This window comes from Camelus dromedarius, chromosome 12, assembly GCF_036321535.1.
Source record: "Camelus dromedarius isolate mCamDro1 chromosome 12, mCamDro1.pat, whole genome shotgun sequence".
In the NCBI taxonomy this organism is placed as follows: domain Eukaryota; kingdom Metazoa; phylum Chordata; class Mammalia; order Artiodactyla; family Camelidae; genus Camelus; species Camelus dromedarius.
In genome coordinates this window covers 70,301,519-70,322,567 of record NC_087447.1, presented here as the reverse complement: position 1 = coordinate 70,322,567, position 21,049 = coordinate 70,301,519, and positions in this window count along the sequence as shown.

The following is a 21,049-nucleotide window of genomic DNA, read 5'->3' as shown; positions in this document are numbered from 1 at the left end:
TCAGCGTCCCTTATGTCTTCTCCTTGGTGTTGGTGGGAATTAATCGGTAATGCACACCCTGCTTGAAGAATGACACAGCTCCTTAGGCAAGAAGGCATTTGGAAGAGAAGCAGTATTTATTATTAATGCTAGATGCAATTTATTTTCCACTTATGCAAAAATGGTTCTTTAAATGAGAAAACAGAGAGACCGTTGGTGAAAAGGAAGTGCTGGGTAATTTGACCTTTAATTGAGGAAACTTACCAGAGCTCAATAAGCATTAAGACAGCTCGTGTTCTACGAGCATTATCTGTTTTCACAGGTAGGAGAGAGCAGAAAGGATTCGGTTTGAAGATGATTTGCCCCAAATCCTCCATCATCTTCAAAGGAAATGAAATCTATGGTTTCTTTGACTCTAAAACATGTGTTTCAAATAGATACACAACCACTTTCCTTGCATGCAAGTTTGAGAAAATAGTTATGCTTAGGCTCCACTTTTCAGCTGTCAGGTTCTCTTGGGCCTCTTTTGTTAAAGAGCTTCGATTCCCTTTCCCCATCAGATGCAACTGCCTGCACGCAGGTACCTCTCCCTGGAACAGGCTCCTGTCACTTCCGTTTTGCTGTCACACTACCTGTCAGTGCCCAGAGAAGTCCAGCAGAAAATGATTCTGAAAGAAGAAACTAGAAAAATCCATGTAGAGAGTAACACGAGAACTTCTAATTATTTCTGTGTAAACTAACCAAAGAAGTAAGTCCAAGTAATAGGAAAAAAAAAATTTTTTTTTTTTTTTGCTAAATCTTGAAATTGGGGATTGACAAAGAGCTCAATGTTCTTGACATGGAAGCTTTCACTTGAGTTTATCTGTGTGACCCCGCTGATGTCAATATTGGCTAGTAACGTAGTGATAGCAATACTGACAAAGCAAGGATGCAAGTCCTCAAGACTAAGATACTGGCAATTTAATGTCTTCAAAACAATACAGTAGAAAAACAAAAACTTTAAAAGTGTATGGATTTAAAGAAAATGCTTTCAATCTAATATAAGAAAAAATCAGAAGAAAAGAGATGAAGGATAAATGTATTTTGCTAGTTTTATCCAGTAGTCTTTATCTCACAACATAGAATTTCACTCTTAATGTATTGAACAAGTTAGAGGGAAAGAATGATTATATAATTGACTAACAGTTTCCAGTTTTCCCCGTTTTTCAGATTATTTTTATAATGATTAACACCTTTTAATCCATAATATGGACATTTCACAGCAGAAATTTTCACAGGGCTTATCACCCAATAATGCTTTTTCAGATTCAAACTATGGAAACAACACTCAAAAAGCTGATTGTCCAAGACAGACTTTTTGGTTTTTGATTAATGGTGAAGCGAATGCAATTGAAGCAGATTATGACCTGTAATCACATATTGGCTGAACAGATGCGTAAGAACGTAGGAGCTGAAGCTCCCTACTTATCATTCATGGCGCAAATTTAACAACATACAGAAGGCTCCAGAGAAAAATACATTTTTGTAATGTTATAATCTCTGTCTCTTATATACACTGGCACTTCCTTAAAAAGTAGACAATGTTTAACAATGAAAAAAAAATCCCTGAAGTCTTTTAAAATATATATTTTTAATTTTTATTAATTTTTTGTATTGAGGTATAATCAGTTTACAATGTTGTGTCAATTTCGGGTTTACAGCACAATGGTTCAGTCATACGCGGATATACATATATTCATTTTCATATTCTTTTTCACCATAAGCTACTACAAGATATAGAATATATTTTCCTGTGCTATACAGTATAACTTGTTTATCTATTTTATATATACTGGTTAGTATCTGCAAATCTCGAACTCCCAGTTTATCCCTTCCCACCCTCTCGCCCCTGGCAACCACAAGTCTATATTCTATGTCTGTGAGTCTGTTTCTGTTTTATATACAAGTTCATTTGTCTTTTTTTTTTTTTTTTTTAGATTCCACATATGTGTGATATCATATGGTATTTTTCTTTTTCTTTCTGGCTTACTTCACTTAGATTGACATTCTCCAGGGCCATATATGTTGCTGCAAATGGCATTATTTTATCATTTTTTATGGCTGAGTAGTATTCCATTGTATAAATATACCACAACTTCTTTATCCAGTCATCTGCTGATGGACATTTAGGTTGTTTCCATGTCTTGGCTATTGTAAATAGTACTGCTATGAATATTGAGGTGCAGACATCTTTTCAAATTAGAGTTCCCTCTGGATATATGCCCAGGAGTGGGACTGCTGGATCATATGTTAAGTTTATTTTTAGTTTTGTAAGGAATCTCCATACTGTTTTTCCATAATGGCTGCACCAAACTATATTCCCACTAACAGTGTGGGAGGGTTCCCTTTTCTCCACACCCTCTCCAGCATTTATCATTTGTGGACTTTTGAATGATAGCCATTCTGACTGGTGTGAGGTGACACCACATTGTAGTTTTGATTTGCATTTCCCTTTATTTGCTGAAGGCATTGCATTCACCCCTGCCCCTCCTGCAAAAAAGCATCTCATCCTTTTAAGTCCTCCTTTTGACTCATGCGGAAGTACTTCAGACTGTTTTCTCACATCCAAATACACTTTAATTCTAATTGGTCCTCTTCCCAAAAAAGTTTGTGCCAATGTTGAATTTTGAGAATATATTGGAGTTCCTGTGTTTGAAAAAGTGAAGAAATAAGATATAGGTAAAAAGAACAGCAAGCTTAAAATTACTTTGCCTTTCCTGGGGCGGGCACGGCACGTGAAATGAGTTACAACTAACCACTCCGCATTCATTCCAAGAATGAATGTCGCACTGTCCTCCCTTCCATGTAGATGAGCCATGCAGGGCACACACTGGACAGGCACGCATTCATTTACTAAATCTCCACACCTGTATGTCTGTCTGCACTTTCATATATGTGTGTGTCTCTGTATGTACCTCACAGAGTTAATGAACTCATGTTTCATTCGATGGTTGTTAAAGATCTGCTTGTCCAAGTTTCCTGGTCCTGCAGCAGCCAGGCCTTCTCCAGTTCTCAAGTCTCAGAAAACCCTAAGTCCAGACTCTGATCATGGAAGTCCCATGTATGGTTAGTAAATGGTTAATGCCCCCAGGGAAAGAGCATTCATTTCCTCTTTCCATATTGTTTCCTTTTTTTTTTTTTTTTTTTGAATTAAAGTATAGTCAGTTACAATGTTGTGTCAGTTTCTGGTGTACAGCATAATGTTTCAGTCACACATATACATCCATATTCTTTTTCATTATAGGTTACTACAAGGTACTGAATATAGTTCCCTGTGCTATGCAGAAGAAATTTGATTTTTTATAATTTTGTCTATAGTAGTTAGTATTTCTTGAGTGTTTGCTGTGTGCCCAATATTGATTGAGGCCCAAAGTGAGCCAGGAGACCTGCAAGGCTGCAGAGGGGGCACCAAAAACCTGACTGAAATTCTAGTAACTGAGCGCTGGTCACTGGAGGAAAACAGTAAGCCCCCGTCAACCCCACAGGGAAACATCAAAATAGAGGTTCCCGCAGTTCAGACTAGCAGGATTGAAGTAGATTTCTAATTACCCTTGATTAGGTAAGGTTATTGATCTGTGCACCCACGGATGTCAGAACGAAATTTGTTCTTGTGTATTCGGAATTTGTTGTAACGTTTTATTTAACTGGTAAATTCAGTTCATATGTCAGTGTGATGAAATGATCTCTAAGCAAACTCGTTTCTGCCCTGAGCCTTGAGGAAAGACTGCCAAGAGGCTTAGGTTTCATTAGCGACACCTACACCCACACGGCTCTAAGAGTCGTCATCACTGGTCCAGGCTCGGGCAGAGACAGACCACCCCTGCCTGTCCACTGGTAGGAAGGAAAGAAAAGGTTAACCTGATGGCTTCCTAAAAAAGGACGGTCATAAGCTGCGTCAGTGCCTAATAGAGGAGATCAATAATGCGCTAGTGTGGATGGTGATGATAACCATTTACAGATGCTCAGAAGCCCGTGAGTCACCACCATTAATTTAGCTCCACATGCGTGCAGGCAGAATAACAGGACTCAGACAGGCCTCCGAGGGGAAGATCCATCATATTGATCTCGGGCAGCGGGCGGAAAGACGCGCCTGCAGGTCCCGGGGCTGGCAGCACCATGACGCGGCGGAAGGCGATCGATGGCGCGGCCCCGTCTGACCGCATGCCCGCCGCTCTGAGCGCCGCCTGGCGTTGCGACCGCCTTCCCTCCCCGCCCACTTCTGGCCCGAAACGCCCTGGCCGCCCCGCGGCGGCGTCCGCCTGACTCCTGCGCAACCTGCCTCTTTGTACGTAATGCTGGTATGTGCGGCCCCGCTTTGTCCTTTGGGCTTGGCTCTCTCCAATTGGTCGGTAAATTTCGTGTCCATTTCTTCGAGAAATGAGGCTCTGCGCTGAGCGTCTGTCAGTTTTTTAACTTCCTGCCTGGGCTTGAAAGCTGGTCACTGAACCCGAGGCGGCTGGGCTCCCGGGGTGGGGAATTGCCATTGTTTCAATGTGTTCAAATAAGTCGCCAACTGTTTACAAAGTTATCACTTGCGGCTGAGAGCTGCTCTCACCAGATGCTGACTCGTGGCGGGTAGCGTTCTAGGTGTTTGCTCAGCTTCCACAAATAGGTTGTTTTTCCTTCTGCATCTCTCAGACTGCCGGGTGCAGTTAACTGGGCCACACCCTGTTCCGTCGTGGGGTGTAAGAGCGGTGGGAGACTCAAGCTGTCCTTGACCTTAAGAAGGACTGTTAATTACAGCCAGTGCAACTGAATACTTGTTGCCGACTATACACTTAGTGTTGGAATCAGAGCAACGACAACAAAAAGACAACATCCCCACTCTGACGGAGCTTGTATTTTTGGGCGCACATGCCACGCACGTGTCTGCCATTGTTATTGCTGAAAAGAGGGTCGATAAAGACCAGGATCGGGTTATAAATAGCACCGCGTAGAGAGTTTAAAGGGATAAAGTGATAGAGCTACTTCAAACTGCGTGGTTAGGACGCCTCTCTGCCGAGGTGACGTTTGAAGTGGACATTTGAAGTGACATGAAGGAGCCAGCCATTGGATGATCAAAGAGAACGTATCTCCAGAAGAGGAGGAAAAGCTGGGCAAATGTTCAGAACCGGGAATGAGCCTGAGGACCTGCGAATGGGATCAGAGTGGCTGGAGATAGTGGACAGGGGGTAAGAACTGATTAGAATGAAGCTGGAGGAGGGTGGGGATAGAGCTCCATGATAGAGTATGCGCATAGCATGCATAAGGTCCTGAGTTCAATCCCCAGTAGCTGCATTAAAAAATAAATAAACCTAACTACCTCCCCCACCAGAAAAAAAGAATGAGGCTGGCAACTCTGTCAGAGGCTGGATCTTGAGTGGCTTTATGAATCGTGGTAGAGTATGAGTTTAATTTAGATACAACAGGAAGATACTTGAGGATTTTAAGGAGAGGAGTCACTTAATTGAGCTGTATTTTTAAATGAGCACATCGCGTCTGGGCGGAAGGTGGATGTCTGTGAAGGTCCTGAGAGACTCCTTAAGAGGCTATTGGACAGTCAAGCAAGAGGGCTTGTGGTTCTAGGCGATGTAAATGTAAATGGAGGAAAGTGGAGGTAGAATCTGCAGGACTTAAGGGAAGATTTGATGTGAGGTTGTAAATCTTAAGACTTTTTTCTGGAGCAAAAGAGGTGATGGTGGTGTCATCTTCTGAGGATGGAGAAGACTGAAGGGAAAAGTAGGTTTGAAGGAAAATAAAATCAAATCTGCTGTCTTTTTGGCTGTGAAAGTTTTGAGTTGCCTGTTAGACACAATGTAACTATGACAAGTAGGCAATGCATATATGACTCTGAAGCACTGGGAGATGTTAAGGGTTGGAGATTAAGAACTGGGAGCTGTGAAATAGGAAAGAAAATACATGTTGGTCTTTGACTCTGCTTCCTGACACAGGGTTCTAAATCCCCTGGGATTTCCTGGTAGGTTCTTGGATAGCTTCCAGATGGGAGCTGACCGTTGGGAAGGCCAAGCCATGATTAGACACTTGGAACTTTCATCCCCATCCTTCTGGAAGGAAAGAGGGGCTAGAAACTGAGTCAATGATCAATCATGCATAGGCAAGGAAGCCTGCCTGAAAATCCCCGAATTGCAGGGTCCTGAGAGCTGCTGGGTTGATGAACACATTTACACATCAGGAGCGTCGAGCACCCCAACTCCAAGGGGAGGGATGCTCCAGTGCATGGGACCTTTCCCATAGGATCTCACCCTGTGTATCTCTTCATCTGGATGTTCACCTGTATCCTTTATCATGTCTTTTATTATATAATAGACTGATCAATGTAAATGTTTCTCTGAGTTTTGTGAGCTGCTCTAGCAAATGATTAAACCCAAGGAGGGGGCCATGGGAATCTCAGTTTATATCCTGTGGGTCAGAAGTACAGGTGACAACCTGGGACTTGCTATTGGCATCTGAAGTGATGGAGTTGGGAGGCAGCTTTGAGACTGAGCCCTCAACCTGTGGGAATTGATCCCATCTCCAGCTAGGTAGGGTCAGGAATAAGTTAAATTGTAGGGCACCCAGCTGGTGTCAGGGAATTGCTTGATGCATGAAAAATCCACACATCTGGTGTCAGAAGTATTGTGAGTGTGTGACCAGAGGAAAAACACGGAGGAGTGTGTTCTCCTTGACAGGAGCCATCAGCACGGAGATGGTGTTTACAGTTTCGGGAGTGGAGGCGGTCACCGGGGGAGAGTGTGGATGGAGAAGAGATGAGAAGGGACCAGGAAGGACCTCTGAGATACTCTAAAATCTCAAAGCCTGGAAGAGGAAAGGGAGGCTGAGAAGTGGTCAGAAATGTAAGGAAAATACTTTTAATAGGCTCTTATCATGTGTGAGATCATGTGCTAATTTTTTCCAATTTATGGAGGTAAGGTCAGTTGATAACATTACAGAAATTTCATGTGTACATCATATTTCAACTTCTGTATACACTATAGCATGCTCACCACCAAGAATTTAGTTTCCGTCAGTCACCATACAGTTGGTCCCTTTCAGCCATTTCTCCCTCCTCCCCAGTCACCTTCTCCTCTGGTAACCACTTCTCTATTCTCTGCATCTGTGTGTTTGTTTTGGTTTGTATTGGTTGGATCATTTTTTAAAAAAGTATTCCACATATGAGTGAAATCTTTAGTCTTCATTTCAACGTCCAGAACTAGTTAGAAAGTGAAGTCTGGCATCAGGCTGTCTCTGTTGGAATCCAAGTTCCTCCACTGATCAGCTGCGTAATCTTGGGCAAGTCAACGAGCCTCTATAACTCAGTTTCCTCACCTGTAAAATGGGTTTGTAAAAAATATCTACCTCATAGTCTTGATGGTTGGATTAAATGCATTCATATGTATAAAGATCCTAGAATAGTGCCTGGCACATGCTAAGCACCTAGTAAACTTGAGGTAGCAATTGGTAAATAGCAACTATTATCTGCCTGTTGCACCCAGGAGAGGCTCAGAGAAGCCTGAGTCCTGGAGCATCACAGAGTAGCAAATGGTGGACCCAAGGCTGAAACAGCTCTGATCCCAAACAGTGTACTCTTTCTACATTCCTTTAATTTAGGTCCTTTAAAATAATAATAAACTGACTTATGACCAAGTCCTTGTTTTTATCAGCCATAGTGCCATGGTCTGGAAAACGGAAATATTTCACTTCAGATAGCGTTTCAACCTTTATTCCCTGCAGCCAGATCTGCTTATGAGATGCTGAAGGTTAACTGAACTCACTTGACTTTCTCTCTTGTCTACGGAGTGGCTAAGTATACTCTTTTCCTCTCAGGAAAAGTCCATCAGAATTGGAATGAGACATAAACACTCATACAGCTAAGCCACCCAAATAATCAGCCCTCGTATACGATATAAATATATTCATAAATATATATGTTTATAAATGTATAATGTGTTGATCATAATTGTAAATTTAAAAGAAAAAAGTAACTTAAAATCAGCTTTACTAGTTTTAACTCTGGAGACCAAATATCAATAAAATAATAATTTTTAAAGGAAGCATTGTCTATTAATTTAAATAAAGCAATTCAAGTTAGGCTCATTAACATTGTCAAGCAAAGTCAGTGGAACTCTACTTCAATAAGTAGAGAAGAATGATTTATATTTGACGTACTAGCTGTTTACACATAAATTGGTGTTTTTTAATTGTTTTAAAGCAATTTGCTTTCTTCAGGAAATTAAATGTTCCCCTACGCAAGCATTAGACTGTTTTATCGGCAACTTCTTTATGAAACAAAGTTAGCTCCAGCTTAATTCCTACCCAAATTAATGAAGGTTTCTTTCATTTATGAGATGCTAAATCTTTTCTACTGGTGTTAAAATTAGGTTTATTACTGAATTTAAGAAAGGAGAATTTCTCTGTCCATAATTCCAATATCCAATTCCATAAATTACGTGAAAGGGTGGTTGTTACTTTGGAAGAAATGGCGAGAGACATCTGCCAGCCCTAAGAGGTGACAGGTCTGGCTGTAATTTTTTCTGAGTGCATTACACATCTCAGACAAGCTTTGCATGTTGGAAAGATGGAAGAAAAGGGGAAAGAAAGGAAGGGAAGAAAGGAAGAGAGGGAAGGAGGAAGGGAGGGGGTCCAGAAGGGAAAGAGAGAGAGAGAAAAGAGGGGAAAAAAATCTCTGATTAGAGTGGTCTGGAAGCACTCGTTTCTCAACAAGGTCAATCACCAGGGACTCGCTCAACTCAGGAAAGCCTCCCAAGTTAGGCTGATGTGCTGTGTTGAAATTCACCCAAGAATTGCTCACCTAATTGCTGAGAAGTCACACCAGATGTCCTGTCCAAGGACTAATAACACTGATTCCTGTGGGCTGCATCCATATGTGAGGAAGCAGAATAGAGCAGCTCAGAGCTGGTTAGTCAACTTTAAGTTATGCTCAGCGCACTGCGTCGGGAATACAAAAGCGTTTTCCAGATGGCATCATAAAGTCGGTTCATTTTCGCAAAGCACCGTCTCATTCTTGAGAAATAGCCCCCTTGTTTTTCATTCCCCTTGGTCGTTTCCGAATTGCTTTTTCTTGCCAGAAATGCACCACTTAAACTGGAGGGTTGGGTAGCATATCTGTTGTATATTATGAAAAATGTCTAACAGGCTGTGAGTTTTCAGATACGAATTGACGAGGAAGAGGATAAGATATTTCTTAACTACTGGCCAGGCCATCCAGGAGATGGAAAGCCAGATGGATATTGGGATTCTATTTCCACTGTTAATGACAGAACCGTGTGTAATTCACTTAATCATGCTGTTTTCAATGTCTACATATGTATGAGAGCTATTCTAACTCTCCGCAGTTCCTTTGTGAGTCGTCTGAGGCCCATCCATCTTCTGAGTCGTTTCTTTACCTGCTTATCTGCATGAACTCTGCTGTAGCCAAATTGTTCGATGCGCTTTCTTCTAAATACTCCTTGTTCTTTTCCAAATTCATGTCTTTCATCAAGCCCTTTCCTTGGCCTAGAAGGCGCTTTCCCTTCTTCTCTGTCTGGCCAAACCCGACGCGTCCTTCTGAGGCACTGAGCAAGCCTCCTCCTCAGGGAAGGCACGTGCGTGCTCAGGTAGCTCTTAGAAGGTAATCTCATTTAGTCAGCAAAACCATATAAAGAGACTGTTACGATTATTTTACAGATGAGACTATGAGACGCTAATACAATATCTATTGTCACAAGGTCCCAAAGCGTTATCAGAACCTGGATTTGAACTCGGGTCTCTTGGACACCATGAGTTCCTCCCACTGCTCCACGCCGTCTCCTACAGCAACATTTCTTGTATCTTTTGTTGCAGTATTGTTGTTATTACTTTTACATTTTTTAACGTGATGATTCATTTCTCCTTAAACAAATGGTAAATGCCTTGAAGAAAGGAGTAATATTGGTATGTTTCTTACACTGGACTGGAAACTCCATGAGAGCAGAAAGTTTGACTCTGTTATTCACGGTTCTTTCTGCATCTTATAGAGCTGTGCCTGGCATGTAGCCAACACAAAATAAATATTTACTGAATACACTTCTGTGAGTTTCCTCCCGTGTCTGGACTTGCACCTAGAGGGTCTCAATAAATATTTGTTCTTCTGGTGCTATGAGCGTGTCCCTTCATAAAGACTTTTAGGTTGAAATCTTTTTGGATATTTACAGAATTCTTTGCTCCTATGGAAAGCATGCCTGTTATTTACCTTCTGACATTGACCTTGCTTACCTGGCATGACTATTCTCAAATCATTAATGGAATCGTTTCTCCTACTCTTGGATTCTCATGTTGACACCAAACACTGCCATGCTTGTCTCTGGTGATGTGGAATGAGAGGCACATCATGAGAATTTATCCTCCGTAAAAAAATTACCTATGCGATGTCATTTATTGAGTACTCACTGTCCCCATGCTAAGCACTTCATTTATACTATTTTATGTAATCCTCGGAGGAGAACAAAGATTCTTTTTACAGGTTAGGAAACCAGGTGTCAAAGAGATTAAGCAACTTGCTCATGACCGCAGAGCCCATAAAGTGATGAACTAAGATGAAAACCCAACTCCAAACCACTGAGCTCGTCCATATATCTTTTGAAGCTCTGGGAGAGGACATGAATATTCTTGTAAGCTGGCATGATCAAATTAGACAAGTCTTCACAGTATTGTAAAATGATTATAACTCAATAAAAAATGTTTAAAAAAAAACAAAAAACAAGTGAAAAAGTCTTAGCAATCAAATCTGGTACAGTGAATAATGGTGCTGCATTTTGGGGGCTTGACTATTGGGAAAACGTCCAAATTGTTGGTAGCACGTTGGTAACACAACTAACCATTGCTTCTGGTTGTTTTGTTGACATAGCCCGAGAAATTATTAAACCTTGCAACTAAAGTTCCAACCCTTAATGGTGATGCTTTAGTTGCAAGAACTAAGTTCTATTCATTAGTGGAAGAAAATCATTAATATGTAACATTGTTATCTCTAACTTCAACCTAGTAAAGGCCACTTGGTATTTATTAACATTTTGAATAAGGATAATATTTCCCCAGCCTTATTTAGCAAGACGTCATCAGCTAAGTTGACTTTGATTTCAGTTTGGTGTCATTTCAGGGAATTAGAATAAATGAATCAGGAGTGTTCAGTGAATATTTAAACGTGAAAATAAAAACACAATGAAAAACATGGCTTCTAAGTGTTGCAGTTGTTTTAATTTTGGAGCTGATGAGAGTTTAGTCGATCTGTCTTCTAAAATGAACTGCATTTGGAACCTTGCCTTAGCCTATTTTTAATCTCTTGTGAAAAGTACCACAAAAATCTTTATCATTGGTGCAACATAATCAGACAAAGAGGGTTCTAGGCTGCAAACTTTTAGGTTTTTAGAACTCAGATGCTACTTCTGTCTCTACGACTTACCATATGTAACACTGGACAAATTTCTCCTAAAACAGGGGTTAGTTTATTCAACTTTAAGTTGAAGTTAATATATGACTCAAAGAATTTCAAAGGAATCTGTAAACACACAAAGTGCTCAGAGTTCCTTTAATCAAGGTACAGGGCAAATACTGGGTAGAGGATTGTGACATTCTGCTGTTTTGTCCGTTCGATTTCTCAATTTGATTTCTCTGTAGTATGACAATGGATACACGCAAGCAGTGAATTCAGTTTAAACGCCTGTTACACATTACAGATGATGGGGAAAACACTGTAAGTGTAACTTAGGAAGCAGTATTGTTGTTGTGGTTCTTTTGTGATATTAATAAATCAGCAGCTTCTGACAGACTCAAGCCGGAAGCTGACTCTTATCTTACTGTAGGAGTCCAACGTCTCCTGATCTGCAGACTTTGAATCATTGCTTGAAAGGAGATTAAACAATCCTTCCTTTTACAGTAACTCAGTAATTAATGATAAATTATTTAAATGGCTGCAGATTGCGTTTGGCTTTCACCGTGAATATATGCATCATGAGCAGATGAGCCTTTAAAAAGGAAATCTGACATTTTTTATTAGCGGAAAGAATACTTCCATTATGTATTCACTAATATGCATTGAGCACCTACTATGTGTTAAGCTGTACACAAGGTGCTGAATTTCAGTGATGTATGAGATATGGTTCCTACTTTTAAGGAACTCACCAGCTAGAGGAAGGAAAGATGTGCCAGCAGCTCCCTGCAGTATGCACCCCAATGTCACATTCTTTGTCGGAGGTATCATAACCAGAAGAAATTAACATGGCAATATGGCCCAAAGTTAGATAAGAAGGACTACAGAATAAAAATCTATTAAATAGTAATAACATTTAGAGAGTACAGATTTTATATATGGGAATCTTGATGCAGAGGGAGGTGGAGCAGATAATCGGATGAAGGACAGAAGTGATGAGACAAAGGGACCTGGCCAATGAATGCACAGGTAGGGAGGAGCTATGGCGGAGGAAATGTGGGCAGGAACTTGCCTTCTGGTCTACCAAGACAAAGCAGGCTTCATATCCTGGAAGAAACTGGGGACAAAAGAACAGAGAGTGTCCCATCCATAGAAACCTCTGGGAGAGCCAACTGAAGACTTAAGTCTCTTCCTCAAGGAATCAGAGGAGAAGTGGGGCCAATCTGGAGGAAACTGCAGGAAAGCCCACGGCCACTCTCTAATACAATAATGTAATGTCTCTGCTAGCTCAGTCTCACATCACCTCCATAAGCCATGATCAGGCTTATATGATACCACATAAATGCCACAAAAAATGTTGAATTTCTCTTGCATTTGCCTTCATCTTACAACATTCTCCACCCTCCCCTCTCCTTAGCTAGGAGATGTGAGGTTGATGTTGTCCAATAGTGGATGGAGGGGGAAGCAAAACCCCCAAATTTATGTATATATATATTTGGGGGGGGTAATTAGGTTTATTTATTTAATTATTATTATTTTTTTAATGGAGGTGCTGGGGATTGAACCCAGGACCTCTTGCATGCTAAGCATGGGCATTACCACTTGAGTAATACCCTCCCCCCCAAATTTATATTCTTAATTTGAAGCTTAAACCCTTTGATCTAAATGAGAGATACAAATATTTTGGAATAAAGTATTTGACAAATTAGTTATTTCCTCTTCTCACCAAGTCTTGCCGTTTAGGTCCACTGCTGGGGCAAGAGAGAGTTCTTGAATTTGGTTGAGTTTGCATTTTAAATGATGGGGAAATCACTGAGTGACTTGAGTCACCCTGGAGAACCCTGGGGAAACAGGGTTCAAGGTAGAAATTAAGTCCAATTTTAAGAAGGAAGAGAAAGCAACATTTTTTGCACTCCAGAATTTGTGACTTGACAATGTTGTAACAGCTAAAACTTACTTTCAGAGGTCATTTGGGGGCCATATGTGATTTCATGGCCATCCACACAAAAATGTTCCCCATCTCTTTTCTGATGCCCTCAATTTTTTTTATATATTAGTGAAATGTGTCCCATTCTACAAACAAGGTCTTGAGTTCACTAGACAACAAGTTTCCATTAATATATAATTTGTCCGCCAATAAGGGAGGATCGATGATTGATTATCAAGGTCTCTCCTGTATTAATTTGTAAAAGGGGATTAAGATATCAATACTCGGAGATCTGGGGGTCACCAGCAATGAGGAATTTGTAGGAAGAAGAATTAAATATATCCTCCAAAGGGGAGCTGTTCCCTGCAGGGTTGTTGTCGCAAACAATTTTTCCTTCCATCATTTGCGAAGGTGTTTCCTTTTAACAAACTAATTTCTGGGGACTTGTAGGTGGGAAAAAAAATCACTCTCTCTGCATTCTATGTGCTGAAAGTTGTTTTAGGAGCCCTGCATGATTTGCCTGAAACTTTTCCTTTGTAAGTCCTGATTTGCTGAATCTTAAAGGTCCTCTCCAGGGGTATTCTTTTTTTTTTTTTTTTTTTTTTTTTTTAGCTCTGTAATAATTTATAATTGAAATCCTGAGTCTTTGCAGATGAATGCTGTGGTTGTGGGAAATGATGCTTTGCTGAATAGTGTGTCTAGGAATTCCCAGGAGGGCGTAAACAGGAACTCCACCTGGATGCCCCACTGGGTTTCCTCCAGGAGGCAGGCTTGCCTGGAGAATTCTTGAAGAGGATGAACCAACGTCCTGCTTACCTAAGTGGTTATCTGCCTACATCAGGGGCTCCTGAGAAAGGCCTCACTCTGGAGGAAAAGAGTCCAAATTCACAAGGGTGCTCTCTACATTCATGTTGAGCCACAGAGTAAGGGACTGCAGTTAGTAAAATCTAAGAGAATCAAAACACTAAAATCTCCGTCAGACATTGACGACTCAGGGAGGCAGTGCTCTGTGGCCGCTGTAACGACAGTCGGGTGAGAGGCACTTGCCCCCCCCCAGGGGGGACAGTTGGAGCCCAAAGGGACGCTGTAGCCTGGGCGGCACGCTGGGAGGGCTGGGTCTGGAGAGGAGAAGACGTCAGAGGTATCTTGGTTCAATAGCTTCTCTTCGGTCACAGCAGAAGATGGAAGAAACAGTAGCCGTCACTCCGGGAGCTGGACTGCAGGAGCGGAAAACGAGGAACAGGCCAATGCAGTAGGTGTGGTTGATAAAAGGACTCACTCCTGAGCTCAGCAAGCCAGCTCTTTGCTTTTCTGTCTTCTCTGAAAGGAATGCGAAGAGATGGGGTTGGGGACTGGGGACTGGGGACGAAGTCAGAGACCTACTCGGTATATGTATGTTTACAAATTTATTATTATTATTATTGTTGTTATTGTTATTGTTGTTATTATTATTATTATTACTATTATTATTATTATAGCTACGCACAATCTATTTTTTACTCCCAGGCCAATATCAACTGGAAAAAGGAGGGTTTCCTTCAGACTGGGGCAGTACACCCAGGTGAATGTGTGAGGCACCCTTTCACTTGGAGAGTCTTCTGAGGTGGTCCTGATGGATGCTTTTAGCAGCTTCATCACCTGAGTTTTTTGTTTTTTTTTTTTAACGTCCAAGTCCACCAAGGAGAGACCGAGCTATTTAATGGCAGCGTCTGAGTGGACAGAGAGTTGTGGCGGTGGTGGTTACTGTCATTGCTTTCCAGAAAATGGGTATTCAGGGTAGAGGGAAGTCCACCCCGATGAGGTGGAAAGAATGTAGAGGACCCAGGAAGCTTTAATTAGCCTCTCCTGGCTTCATTTTCTTCATCTGTAAAAATGAGGTGATTCTTACTGCTGAGTGTGTAACAGAAGCATGTGCAGAACTTAAAGCCAAAAACAACATCAACTTGAGCCTCGTAAATACATAGAAAATTAGATAAAATGCACTTCTAAAGGGCTCCAGAGGTGTGTCCACCCATTGGTTAAGGAACGCCGAATCAGATTTTTCTACAGTTTCCCTTCCAACTTCAAAATACTACTTTTCCTCATATATTTTATATGATGCTTGTGAAAGATTAAGTTAGCACAGTATATAATAAAAGCCTTATAAATTTGTCTGCTGTCTAACTTCATAAGCCCTTCTACAGAAATTCATCCTTCAGAAATTAGGTCATGTACACAAACATATGTATTCAAGAATAATCATTCTTGATTATAAAAGCAAACTGTTGAAACAACAGAGCGGTTACCCACAAGATCTTAATTATGAGATAAATTATGGTATATCCCGAAAACAAAATAGTGTGTAGTCGTTGGAAATTAAATTTTAAGTGACTAACTTGTGATGCGGAAAACACTCAAGACAGATTGTAAAATGAAGACAAGCATATTTTAAGGTGTGTGTGAGTATAGCCGTGTGTGATGACTAACATGTGTGAGAAACGTGCTGAGGGAAAGGAGCAAGACACGAAGGAGTACATACCGTATGATTCCACTTACATAAAACCCTGGAAATGGCAAATCTAGTCGACGGTGGCATGAAGCAGTGGTTGCCCGCAGCAGGGAGTGGAGACAGAGATTGACTGAAGGGACCGGGTCACAAGGCACCTTGCGGAAGGGATGAGAGCGCTTTCCGTCTTGGTTGTGATGGTTACACAAGTGAGTGCATTTGAACACTGGAAATCGATACGTTTTATGGTATGAAAACACTACTTCCATCAAAACTACAGCGTGAAACTTTGTATGAAGCTTTCTATAAAACATTTCTTTTAAAGTACCTAACATGTTAACTGGTTTTTTTTTGGTTTTGTTTTGGCGGGGAGGTAATTGGGTTTATTTATTCACTTACTAATTTTTTAATGGAGCCATTGGGGATTGAACCCGGGACCTCTAACGTGCTAAGCATGCGCTCTACCACTGAGCTATGTACCCTCCCTGAATGCCCCAAACTTTGGAAGAATAGATGAGCTAAGAGTTTACAAAAACCTAAAGTGACTCTTGTCTTAATAAAATGTGGCCTTAAAAAAATATAAAAATAACCAGCGGTAACCACAATGGGGGCGAACAGTGACTCAGCGGGAACGTGCTCTCGGGGCAGCGAGGACGCCGCGTGCGCAAACGCGGGTGCAGGACCGTGTCAGCGTCTGCTTCCTTTCACTGAGACGGGCCGCGGCTGGGCTGGGTGGAGCAGGAACCCGTGCCTATTTTTATTCAGGAACTTAGTGTCCGCCACCTCCCTGAGCGGAGCTGCTGCCCCGCTGCTGCCAGCGCCCTGCACTCCCCGGTGTCCCCGAACCCTCTGATTACTGGTCTGCCCAGCCTCTCATCACAGGCCCTTACAGCTCCCTTCCACCCCCTGCTATTAAAAAAGCAAAGGACTCGCCAGAGATGAAGGAAATGACACAGCCAGTTGCTCTCGAACAAATAAGCAGAGGGAAAAAAAAAAAAAAAAGGCTGGGAAACTAAACAGGGATGCAGCAGAGGAAGTAAACAAGCAAACAAAGCTCAAGGTTGAGAACTCCTGAACAAAAGCCCAGCACCACAGTCATTTCTGGGGAAAAACAAAAATCTCCTCCTGGAGACCAGAGGAAGCGGAGAACTTCCTTACTAGCAGTGACTTGGCAAATGCCCTATAAACGCACTGACTGTGGATCCCTGGTCAGCTCTCCGGGTCTGTTAGCCCCAGAAGAGTGAGGTGGCTTAAATCCAGACAGACCTTGGCCACTTAACAAGGTAAACGTGGTACGCAAGCCTAGCATGCCCAGTGGTGCTCTGGGGGTGCCATTCTCAGAGAAAACAATGAAAGATGTCCCTGGAGTGGGGCAACATGCTACCCACCGCTTAGCGTCCCTCATCTGTAAAATGGGATTCATCCCACCTGCTTCAGCTTGTGTGGTACCCACAACTACACAGTACCCAGGTTCTCTGGGGCTCACGATCTTCTGGTCCAAGCAAGCTGACAATAACAGTTTCACTGCCTCTTTTTACCCCTTCGTGTTAGACTTGGTTAGGGAGATACTCAGGACTACCTACACTTAAATTCTTGGCGATTTTTCTACCGATTTAACTACTTAAGAGTTTTACATGTTATTCTCTCTTCTCCTAGAATCTAGACATGACTCCACCAGATAAGACTAGAAATAGCTCCAGATCAAAACAACTCTGCATTTTAATTACTACCCGCCCGCAACAACCCTGCCTTCAGTCCTGATAACTGGTTACCAGATCAAAACTCTTGGAGTCGAACTCCATCTTCCCTTCGAATGAGTTCTTGACTAAGAAAATCCTCAGTTCCCCACAGAACTGAGCTTCCGCTGGGCACGGACCTTGGCTGTAGATACAGAGTCACAGCGCCCGACTGTGTCATCATAAACTCTCGGCAGAAGAAGATGTGGGTCTTATTATCCACTTGGAAAGGAGGGTCATGTGGATGGAAGACCAGGGAAAAGCCTCTCTTCTGAGAGCTCTGCCAAGGCTCTTCTCAGATGTCTGAACTGACAAGGATCCAGGGAGCTTGCGAGGATTAAGGGCACATAGAAAAGGCTGCATTTGGTGTTTCTTTTTCAATACTTGCTTAACATTCATGTAGGGGTCCAGGATTTATTCTTAGCATATTTCAACTCTTCGTCACAGAATTGGCCTCCATTAGTGTATTTTACTGAACACTGATCTTATGAGAAGAGAGTACTTAGAAAGTTTAATTTATTTTTAAATGATGGTTAACAGACTGATAAGGAAGCACACATTTAAAACTTTGGGAGGAAAAAAATAGGTGGAAATCTAACATTTTCTTGCTCCTCAGATAACTTCAGGGAGAATACCATGTCTTGGGTAGTTATCTAAAGTTCAAGCTGCTGAGATGTTCTGCTGTGTCCATCCCCATGACGAATGTGGTAGGTGAGCCCCTCCAGCCCCGGGGCTCAGAGCTCCTGGAGAGGAGGATAGAGAGCAGGATTGGCTGATTCATGGTTGTCCCTCGGCCACCCCAGAGTCTGGCCCAAAGTGAGTGCTCAATAAATGTCCTTACTCCATCTTCAGTGTTTCTTTTAGTGAGCATGTGGGGTGGGTGCTGGGAGAGCACACAGCAAAGCCCCTTTACTTGGAGGATCTTGATACAAGGGGAGTTCATGATGCTATGGATTTAGGACAACAAATGTAAGAGTAAAACTGGTAGGGAGGGCCTTTTGTTTAGCTCAGGAAAGTGATGGCTGAGAGATGATTTATTATGTGTCTCTGGTCTATAAAGGGTCATTATCTGGTGGTTTATGAGCATCTGTTCCTTACCTTCCCTAAGGATGGAAAAGAGGAAATGAGCTCAAACTACAAGAAAATAAATTTCCGTTAGACCAAAGGGACTTCCAGACTGAGGTCTGTGACACCGCGAGCCTGGGTGGTTGTGGCATTTCCTCCCGTGACCTCAGCTGGGACCCAGACGGCCACTGACCCATCTGGGATGAATTCCACCAAGCCCCCAGGGGATAAGTCCCTGAATATTTTCAGACTGTAATTATTTTTGAATGTTACTTTGTTACAACTTACTGTCTTCTGCCCTAAAGCTTTGGTCTGGATGGAAATCCTTTTTGAGTAAAGAGTTATCTGTGGGCGCTCCTGACCCGCTGTTAGTGGGGTCAGAATGAACTTTTCGTTGCTTCGCTGTGGGCTCATTCATTCACACCCTTCTGCCCTGTTACCCAAACGTCATGGAGTGCTGTTTCTGCAGTAGGGTCTGAACATCCTCTTGCTTGGGAGTCTTCCCATGTCTGAAGACCTCATAAAATCCAGAAGTCTTGGCAGGTTGTATAAGGCTTCCCCAAGCTGGCTCAGTCACTGAGCCACTGACATTCAACTCCTGCCCCTCTTCCTCTGGTCCTAGCTGTGCAGAGCCAGTCTCCAGGCTTGACAGGGCATCTCACCACCCTATTCCTGTTCACATGCACTTCCTTCTCCCTAGAATGCTGTTGCCTCCCTTGTCTGGGTGGCAAATTAGAAACATTTCAATTCTCCACTCAAAAATCTCAGCATTTCTCCAAGGTCTTCTGTCTTTCCTAGGGAAACCTACATTCTCCTCCCCCCGCCCCAGACCACAGTGCTTTGGGCACTTATACACCCACGAAGATTTTAATGTGTATTATGCTGAGTTTCAGTCTATCTTTCCATCAAATTATAGTAGATGGTAGATGTAAGAGCAAAAATGGAGATAATCTTTGGTCCCCTATACCCAGTTGACCAATAAATATTTGTTAAATAATAGGAAGAATGAACAAATGAATGATAGCTAAACAACCATGAGATTGTTCTCTCATTAAGGGTAGAAATTGTTACCACGGGAAAAAACTAAAATTATAGAACAATAACAGAATAGACTTGACAACTGCTTTCATTTTATTTCTATTTGTTGTTTTGGTCACAAACCAATTGCTGGTTTATGTTGGACACTCTGCTTGGATAAATGCTGTTAACAAACGAGTGTTTGTTGATGGTAAAAACTAGTCCTTGTATTTGTAATGTTTTCCTGCCATGTGTCGACATTGCTGATATCTGAGCTTTAACCAACTTTATATACATGTACTCAAATATAACAATATTCCCTGGAAACTAAACTGTGTTTTTGTACCAATTAGGCAATACTTTTGGAAGCAATTTTTGAAAGCTGAATAAGGAAAAAAATGACTTCATTAGATAAAATTAAAAATAAAGTTCTTCAAATCTATGTTCATTTAAATCCACTTCACTTCACTTAAATAAATACACACTCTCCATCATTTTAATTTCTTGGACCAGGATGTTTGAGAAAGTATGATGGTAAATTAAAATTTCTGACCTCGAGAAGCTTACAATCTGGAAGGGAGGGAAAGACACCTGCACAAATGCTGTGATACGAGGGAAGGTACAACTGCAGGAGGACTGACACGGCAGGGCAGGGCCAGAAGGAGGGTAGGAAAACGTTTCCTGGAGGGCTTGTCGTTTGAAACTGATCTCTAAGGCTGGCATGGATTTCAGCAGGAGCAGAGCAGTGGGGATGGGTTGATCGATGCACAAATAAAGCAGGAGCCAAGAAGACAACTGAATGCATTTTCAGAAAAGTCAGGATTACAGAAGGCTAGGTCCATGGAACTCAGCAGGGAAGAGAAGAGCCAGGATATTGAACACGAGGATGAGGAGTTAGGGCTTAACTCAGGGGCTGGTGGAGAGATGCTGAAGGTATTGATCAGGAAAGTGATCAGCAGCATGTGGATGTCCTGAAATAGGAGGGAAAAAAGCAGAGGAGATCGAGGACCACAATCTACATGAGACGCAACAAAGTCCTGGATGTGGGGAGGTAGCAGGGGATGAGAATGAGGAAAACAAGTCAATATATTTTGTAAAGAAATACAGTTTGCAGGATTAGGCAACTAACTGGATAAAAGATGAAAAAGACACAGAGCAAGAGAGTCCAAGAAGGATCTGCTGTCTCCATCTGGGTTCTAGGGAGAAAGATGCCACAAATTAACACAATATGGAAACCATGAGGAAGAGAGATTACCTGAGATTTGGTACATGGGTCAAATGCAAAGGAAATGTGCAGATGGACCCACCTGGTACAGATTTCTACAGCTAAGCCTCTCCTGGAACTCAGGAAGGGAGTTAAGGGTAGAAAAACTGAGTCATCTCTATAGAGATGATACCTGGAACTATGGATTTTCCTCTTT